Source organism: Azolla caroliniana, unplaced genomic scaffold (genome assembly GCF_043228905.1).
Source record: "Azolla caroliniana isolate FFs.n. ecotype wild unplaced genomic scaffold, voAzoCaro1.0.p SCAF_6, whole genome shotgun sequence".
Classification (NCBI taxonomy): Eukaryota; Viridiplantae; Streptophyta; class Polypodiopsida; order Salviniales; family Salviniaceae; genus Azolla; species Azolla caroliniana.
In genome coordinates, this window is record NW_028230441.1 from 9,392,083 (window position 1) to 9,400,132 (window position 8,050).

The 8,050-nt window shown below is 35.6% G+C and overlaps 1 long non-coding RNA gene and 1 pseudogene across 1 annotated transcript; both read left to right on the plus strand.

Moving 5' to 3' along the window:
- The first annotated feature begins 226 nt into the window (after positions 1-226).
- Positions 227-658, plus strand: LOC147863023 (small ribosomal subunit protein eS12 pseudogene; annotated as a pseudogene).
- Positions 659-4,863: 4,205 nt separating this feature from the next.
- On the plus strand, positions 4,864-6,356 carry LOC147863024 (uncharacterized). Its single transcript, XR_015529955.1, has 2 exons — positions 4,864-4,917; positions 6,010-6,356. It is a non-coding gene; the product is annotated as an uncharacterized LOC147863024 (long non-coding RNA).
- The last annotated feature ends 1,694 nt before the right edge of the window (positions 6,357-8,050 follow it).

Consider the following 8,050-nt stretch of genomic DNA (forward strand, 5'->3'; position numbering starts at 1 on the left):
GTACATACACAAGCTATAACGCTCTTTTTAAAATGCTAATTGTTTTAAAAAATGGGGGAAGAAAGTGGGGGAGATTACATATGCGTTGTGTTTTAGCAAAAAAAAAGTGGGGGGGGGGAAGGAAGAAACTGAGAGAGAGAGAGAGAGAGAGAGAGAGAGAGAGAGAGAGAGAGAGAGAGAGAGAGAGAGAGAGAGAGAGAGAGAGAGAGAGAGAGAGAGAGATGCCATCCTTCCCATTTCTCTCCACACAAATAGGGAAGCTATGGCTGAAGGAGGAGAAGATGTTCTTGCTGAGGCTGCTACAGCCACATAATCAACACCTGCAGTCGGAGAGCCAATGGATATCCTAACTAGGCTACAACTCGTGCTTAAGAAGGCTCTAACACACGACGGTATTGCAAGAGGGCTACATGAGGCAGCAAATGCTATTGAAAAGCACTTTGTTCAGAGCATAATGTTAACTTGATCTCTGTTCCTAGTGCCAGGAAGCTCGGTGAATGGGCTGGGCTTTGCGAGATTGATTCAGCGGGGAATGCTAGGAAGGTTGTTGGTTGCTCATGTGTAGTTGTGAAGGATTATGGCGAGGAGACAGAGGGTCTCAATGTGGTCTGGGAGTATTTGAAAAGTCAGTGATTTTGAGGCTGAATGGCTTTCATCGGTGGTTTAGGGTTTCCTACTTCATGCCCATGCTCTTGGTACGCATCAAAATCCGCGGGTACCTTCGGTAGTTCCTGTTTTTCGGGTTTTTGTTTGGAGAGAACTGGACTATAGTGATGAGTTAGAGGAGGATGATGATGATGCAGTGTATTCTTTTCTTCCTTTTATGCAATACTAGATTCCTTTTGCTTAGTTTGGTTCACTTTAATGCATATACTTAAAACTAAAAGGTCATATTTTTATGGATCTTTTGATTCCTTTTGAAACTTAACATTAACACTCTTGTTGTTGTTTCACAATGTGATAATCTAATGTCAACCATTGATGATCAAGAGAGAGAGAGAGAGAGAGAGAGAGAGAGAGAGAGAGAAGGCTACATGAGGTGATCGACCTCTTCAAAGTGGCCTTCCACTAGCAAACAAGGATGTGCAAGATGAGCTACAATAAGGCGGGAGTTTGTTTTCATCAGGATCTAGACCACTTTTTGAGGGTTCTTGGTTAAGTACCATATATATATAATTATAAGTTTTTAACCCTATTCGTATGTGTGTATGTGTATTTGCATATGCATGGTTGTGTTTGTATGCATATATGAATGCATGCACACATGCATTTGCAACATTCCCTCTTAATTTGTGTATTTGCTATTGTCATTTCACAAGCAAGAAGAGCTCTTTTGGTCTTGCGTAGCCTCATGCAGCTTCAAGAAGTGATTGACAACAGAGGGCGGATATTCCAATGACAATTGAACAAGAGTTTGTTGTGATCTTTTGTTTGCAACTATCGTTCTGATCTTCTTATTTTATTCGTACAACATATTAACCTTTGGTTTCATATTGTTACTATATAGGTGCTCAACTTACTGAATGAGGGTGCTCGACAAAGAAGAGGTAAAAAATGTGTTTTCATGTGTGTAGGTTTGCAAATTTTAGACTAGGTGTTCTTGAATTGAAAGCTTTGTGGATTCTACAGCTTACTTACTCTATTTCTATTGTAGAGAGATTAATGGCTATGGCTATGGAAGAGAAGATGTTTTATAGATTAAAAGTATGATGTGTGAGTGGTTGCATTGTAGCAACTTAGGGCTCAATGTTTCGTAGAGAAAAACTCAGTGTGTTGTTTCTAACATTGCAGTAACTGTATGTAGTAAGTTCTTGCTCAAGTTAAATGTTGTGAATTATTCTTGGATATCATATGATATTCTTGTTATGATATATGCTGTTTTAGATATATCGTTTTGCACTTCCATGAAGCCACAATATAAGCATTGTTATATAGACATGTTATAGAAGATGGAATGGAATGAAGATCGCCTTTAATGCTTAGTGCTTAGATGGTGATCCTTCTTTGGAATGAAGATGGTGTGAAGACACATGCTCCACACTAACATACAAACAATTTTTTTAAAACAAAAATAAGGAAGAAAATATATTAAAAAAGTAGAAGCAAAAATTAATGTGTTGCAATTCAACTCATATATAAATAAACATGAAATACAATACAATACATATGTACATAGATTGACCCATGCGTAATATACATGGTATTTGACATTCGTAATATTTGTGATATTCAAGAATATAAAATGGCCTCGAGAATATTATAAAACCATTTGTTTACATATACATGTACACACTTACATATATGATATATACATATAAACACATACATATATGTGTATACACACAAATATCACTCATATATGTATATACATACATACATTAATAATTAATTAACTCACTAATATAATAATTAATTAATTCACTTAAACATTAATTGATTCACTATACATTAATTAATTTACTAATACATACCTTAATTCATCAAAAACTTAATTAATTAATTGAAAAACATTAGTTAATTAGGGCTTAAACATTAGTTAATTAATTAATTAGGGTTTTTGCTAAACTTAGGGTTTCAATGAAAGCTTGAGTTTGTAGCAGAGAACAAGATGTAGGATTAGAATAGATCATGAGAGGGAGTCAAGGACGCGGGCTGAAAAGAAAAAAATATTGTTAAAATTAGGATTATGATAGAAATTAGGGTATTTGGCAAACCCTAATTTCTTGGTCGAGAATAAGATGTAGAGGGAAGCAAAGGGAAACATGCACAGGGAGTAGGGTGAGGCTTCCTCGCTCGTTGCTCATTGTTCGTTCAATCGCTCATAGGGAAAAAATAGTTTTTTATTTTTTATTTTTTTTATAAAATATTAAAAAAAGAAAAGAAAACGAATACATTTACATGCATTCGTATTCCTATTTGTATGAATTTGTGGAGCAGGCCCCACAAATGCGAATATGTCAATCTATGCATATATACATACATATATGTGAACATACATCCACTTGCACACATCACACATATATACACACAACCCATACATAAAATATATACAACGTATGCAATATGATACAATACAATACATATATACATACATACATACACATATAAAACATACGTGTGTTTTCTATGTAAGGGCATTTAAAATGAGTTGTTATAAAAATATATATTGACACTAAGGGATATTTTTATTAACCCTTTTTTTATAAAAGGGTATCTAAAATAGTACAAAACATATGTATAAGGGGTTTATAAAAGATGTCGTGAATGCACGTGATACGACCTCTTTAAATATAATGAAGCCCTCGAGCCTTGAAAGTATTGACAAAAGTATTGACATGTACTTCAATGCTTATACGAGCAACTGACACTGACTCCCAAAAATATGTCTACGTACTAGGCTAGATCCGTAGGCCTATAATGGCCTACCGGTTCATCCTGATCTGGATTACGATCCGGCTCTAGGTTTCGGATATCGATATATCCAGACACCGATCTGGGTACTTATCCGGTTCTCCGTTCCGGATACCGATCCGGATTCGGTTGAGCTTGTTCGCTCAATAGATTACATGACTTAACCTAGATGACACTTTTGAAAAAGTGTCCAAAAAGCGACATGATGCCCACTCAATACGAAAAAATAATCTACATGGAATCGGTAGATGACAATTATAAGAAAATCTTAAGAAAGTGGGACGCAAATTGTGTAATTAGATAATAATTAGACGAATAATGTAATAGGTATTTGACATGCACCTCGTCAAGACCACTGCATCCTATAAAATCGGCCAAGAGATGGTTCAATAGAGGGGAGAGTGGCATATACAATGAAATATGCAAAAGATCCATGAGTTGAATGTGTGCGATTAGTGCAAACATGTTTGACCCCATGCACAATAGTAATGATTATCGTAGGTATCATGAAACACAATGCAAAACATGTCATGCAAACGCAACAAAGAAAGAAAGAAAAGCAATCGTGATACAAATTTCATTCAGCCAAGAATAACGCTGCATAGAAAAGAAGAGAGTGATTAAGAAAGAAAAGTACCGAGTGTGGAATGTTGTTTTGATCCTAAGTAGAGCATGACGAGCATTGTTAGATCCCCTTCGCTCACACAAAAACATCAAAACAACAAAAAGAAAATTGTTAGTAAATACTTTGATACCACTATTAAGAGAAAGGTAAATAGATTGAATAGAAGAACCCGTTCCACCCGACCACCCTGATTTGTGATCAAGACATATCCAACCTACCACCGATGTCCCATATCGACGCATATTAGGATGATTAATACCTTGTAACAGATAACATGATCGTAGTGACGAAATCCTAACTTGCAGCACTGGTGTCTTAAGATGGCAACCTTCTGACGTAATGTATTTTATGAGGGTAGAGGCCTCATATTTATACTTCTACCTAGACCCCTTGAATAGATATGCCTTTCTAAAAGACTCTCCATTCATTGGTTGCCAAGATCATGATCATTCCTTCTATCTAGTCACATTAGTCCTGTTGTAACATTAGCGAACATACCCTTCACTTATGTAAATATATTAATGACCTACCCTCACCTACGTTCTATGTGGATAACATCTTGCTACTAATTTGAATCTTAGTTTTCATGTGATTAAGAGCCTTAAGAATAAACAAAGATGACCTTCTAGTAATTTTGAAAGTAGATTATCATTCTGATTGTTTGTCTTTAGCCTATAAAACATATTTCTAGGTAATTCCTCTAAAAAGAGAGTGAAGTATATAGTTAGTTGAGCCAAACAATGCGTAATGTTCTTGCTTTGACCCACCAAGGTTTACCGGTCATTAACATGTGCATGATGTGGATTTATAGATCCAAATAGTTTTGGCTAGGAATTCCGCAATTCCGTCATCTCTACCACAGACACAAATGCTGCTCCTAGGTATACACATACATACATACATACATACATACATACATACATACATACATACATACATACATACATACATACATATGTATGTATGTATGTATGTATGTGTGTGTGTGTGTGTGCATGTATGTGTGTGTATATATACATATACACACACACATATATAGCTCTCATTTTTGTCTCTCTTTCAATTCATGTCGGCATCTAGATGTTCTCATGCATATAAGACATGATTAACTATTATCTCCATGATCTGGCGATGATATGGCCCTTGTGCCTTCTAATCGTGGTCTCCATTGTCGTAAGCATTCCAATGCCTCCTCTATGGTGACTCCTTAGCACTTTCTAAAATCTTTGGGGCTCTAGGTATGCAAAGCATTCAACTTGGTTTAATCTTGAGTTGGTGGGATGATGAAACTCTGAGTTGGACCATTGTAGACCGTCCATGTGACATGTAGATGTTTGTGTACCTAGGTCTTTGTTGAACCTATCTTATGAGAAGTTCATGAAATGATCTATGTAATTGGCCACCTTAGGGGAAGAGGCTCCATTGGTGTTACCCAAGTCTCTTGGGCATATAGCTACCATAGATCTTGTCCCAATATCTTTTTCATTTCATCAATTTGGATGATCTCGTGTGTGATGATGATTTGCAAAGTATCATCCACAACATCATGGCTAGTGGACACTCTATTTATGCCCAAATTTACTTGGGGAGGTCTAGAACCCATCTTACCACACCATAGAAGAGAACAAGGGGAGAAAGAAAGAAAGGCATGTGAATGTCTACTAGAGGCCAAAATAGGACTATGAGACAAATCACGATGGGGGAGAGAGAGAGAGAGAGAGAGAGAGAGAGAGAGAGAGAGATTAGTGTCCATAGGACAAATTCCATTGGCCAAGAGTTGAACTAGGTTTGTACTATGACAAGGTGCTATCCTATCTGTAGAATGAGTGAAATTTGAAATAGAAACCATGTACACCTATCAACAAAGGAAAGATAGGGGTTCTCAACACTTGTTTCGTAACAATGTACTCAAATGCTCTTATCCTATCTTCCAATGATTCCGAAGGCTCATGTTTCATCATTTTCTTATGTAGGGCCTCTGAAACAAAGGAAGACAAAGACAAAAACAAAAACAAAAACAAATCCACAACTAAGTCAAGGGAGTTGGGTGAAGACTACTATTTCAAAGAAAGGTCACATGGTGATGAAGAAGACGACAATGACGACAGGGTCGATGTTGGAGAAGGTGGTGATTACTATGAAAAGAAGAAAAGTGGTTTATTCAACATCTTCAAGAAGAGATAAAGGAAATTAACAAGGGGCATCCTAACTTGATACCAATAAACAATTTTTGTGATGATGATGTGCTAGTAATTACCTTGCTATTTTCCATATTCCGTTGTTCTTCTTATGACTTCAAATTGAACCATTGTGTTAAACATATGTTGACTTGAGTTGAAAACACATTATGTAACGATTTGCCCAATGGTTAATTTGAACCATTTCTAGAGTGGCAAAAAGTCAAATATGCTGGTCACTTAATTTGCATTAGCCCTTAATGGTTAGAAAGAAGGGGGAAGATCACAAGAAGACTGCCAACGTTTTCAAAACTTGGGCATAAGGCCCCTATGTTTGTTTCAAATTCCCAAAATACTTAAGAAATATCAAAATGTGTGTCTCATTGCAACACAAATTAACAGAATATGATGAAATTAAGAGTTATATAACACTAATGTAAGAGGTATTGTCAACCCTAGCTAGTCCTCACTATTATAGTACTATGAGTTTCATTTATATATTGTATTTGATTCTAGGGGTTAATTAGATACCATGACCAGTGTTGGGCAAAGTTTGTAGCCTCTACCGGAAATTTTCCTGCTTCTCATGAACCTAACCGGAATTTTAAAATTTTGGCCGGCCACGTTCCTACCAATGACAATGTCAACCGGAACATGTTGAAATTTTTTTTGGCCGCATAACCAAAAAAAATCTAATGCAATACCAAATCAAATCAATCACAAAATTTTGGAACCCAAAAACTAAAGATATATATTTACCAAAAAAATTTCTAACTTTATAAACATAATTCACTTTTCAAACCTTTGTAAAGTAGCATTAACAACATATTAGATCAAATTAGATGTAACATATAGAAAGTTCCAAAACAAAATCGATCACATTTATAAAGTTTTAATCTATATCTTCTATGAAGTCCTCGATCTCATCATCATGCTCATGAGAAGTTCCTGTAAAAATATGACGATATGCCTTGCTTTCTCGCCACAACAAAATGCTAGCATTGAAGTCATGTTCTTCTAGTTTAGGTCCTTCAATAGAGATTCGTATCAATGCATCAACCGCATTGTTTTTCAGCCTATTTCTAAACTTATTTTTTATTAGATTTAGGCGACTAAAGCCTCTCTCACATGCAATTGATTTACAAATGGGAGTAATGGACAGAAATTGATTTGCAATGGTATGAAGTTTTAATTCATGCACATAAAGATTTTTGCCAAGGAAGACATCATATTCAACACATAGAATCACATGTTGCTAATGTAAATTTCCAAACAAGAAATATGTCAAAAAGAAGGAAATCATAGCTAAAATCATTTCAAATATGTCAAGAAATTCGTTTTCCCACAATGCATCTAGTAGGAAAGATAAGTCGAAAAGAAAATGTCTAGTCCTGATTCCTACCTGTTGAAAGGATTAAAAATTATGCTAAACATAGGAGCCTCAAGCGACCAACTCAATCTACTGGACTTTACATTTCATAGATTCACATCCATGATCTTCCCTCACGCTAAAGTTGGGCTTATTACTTATCGCCCCACCTTAACCTTAATCATAACTACTGATATTAATGAGATCCATACATCTATGCAATGACTAAACTTTCTTAGTAATCTAGTGAAAAATTTGTCTTTTTATCATACATACTAGATTTAAGCATATTATAAGTATGGGTTGTTCATCTTCAAAGTCGTTAGGAAGAAAGAGGAGAGGAACAGAGTACTTTGTTCCACAAAAAGCCATTACTAATGGTACTAGTACTACTACTAACTCTAGTAATGTTATGAATAAAAGCTGGTATGCCCCTGTTTCAAGAACTGTATCAGAACCCATAAATTA